Source organism: Galeopterus variegatus, unplaced genomic scaffold (genome assembly GCF_000696425.1).
Source record: "Galeopterus variegatus unplaced genomic scaffold, G_variegatus-3.0.2 Scaffold1514, whole genome shotgun sequence".
In the NCBI taxonomy this organism is placed as follows: domain Eukaryota; kingdom Metazoa; phylum Chordata; class Mammalia; order Dermoptera; family Cynocephalidae; genus Galeopterus; species Galeopterus variegatus.
This window is the reverse complement of record NW_007727625.1, coordinates 1-644: the sequence shown is the minus strand read 5'-3', so window position 1 is coordinate 644 and position 644 is coordinate 1.

Here is a 644-nt window from a genome sequence, read left to right as displayed (position 1 = left end):
AAAAATGGCATTCATGAAGAGAAAACAAACAAACAAAAAGGCTATCTACATCCCAAGGAACCAACCAACACAGAAAACAAACAGTAAATCAGAAAGCAAGGAACAAAAGACACCTAAGACAACCAAACAACAATCAATAAAATGCTAGGAATAAATCAACACTTTTCAGTCACAACTCTTAATGTAAAAGGCTTAATCCCCCAATCAAAAGACACAGACTGACTGACTGGATTAAAAGGGAGGACCCAACTATATGCTGCCTCCAAGAGACCCACCTCACCCATAAAGACTCACATAGACTAAAAGTGAAAGGATGGAAAAAGATTTACCATACAGACAGAAAAGAAAAACGAGCTGGAGTATCTATCCTTATATCTGACAAAGTAGACTTTAAACTAAAAACCATAAAAAGAGACAATGAGGAACACTACGTAATGATAAAAGGACTGATCCATCAAGAAGACATAACAATCATAAATATGTACGCACCCAATGTTGGAGCAGACAGATTTATAAAACAAACTCTATTAGACCTAAAGAAGGAAGTAGACACTAATACCAAAATAGCAGGGGACCTGAACATCCCACTGTCAATATTGGACAGATCATCTAGGCAAAGAATCTGCAGAGAAACACAAGATCTT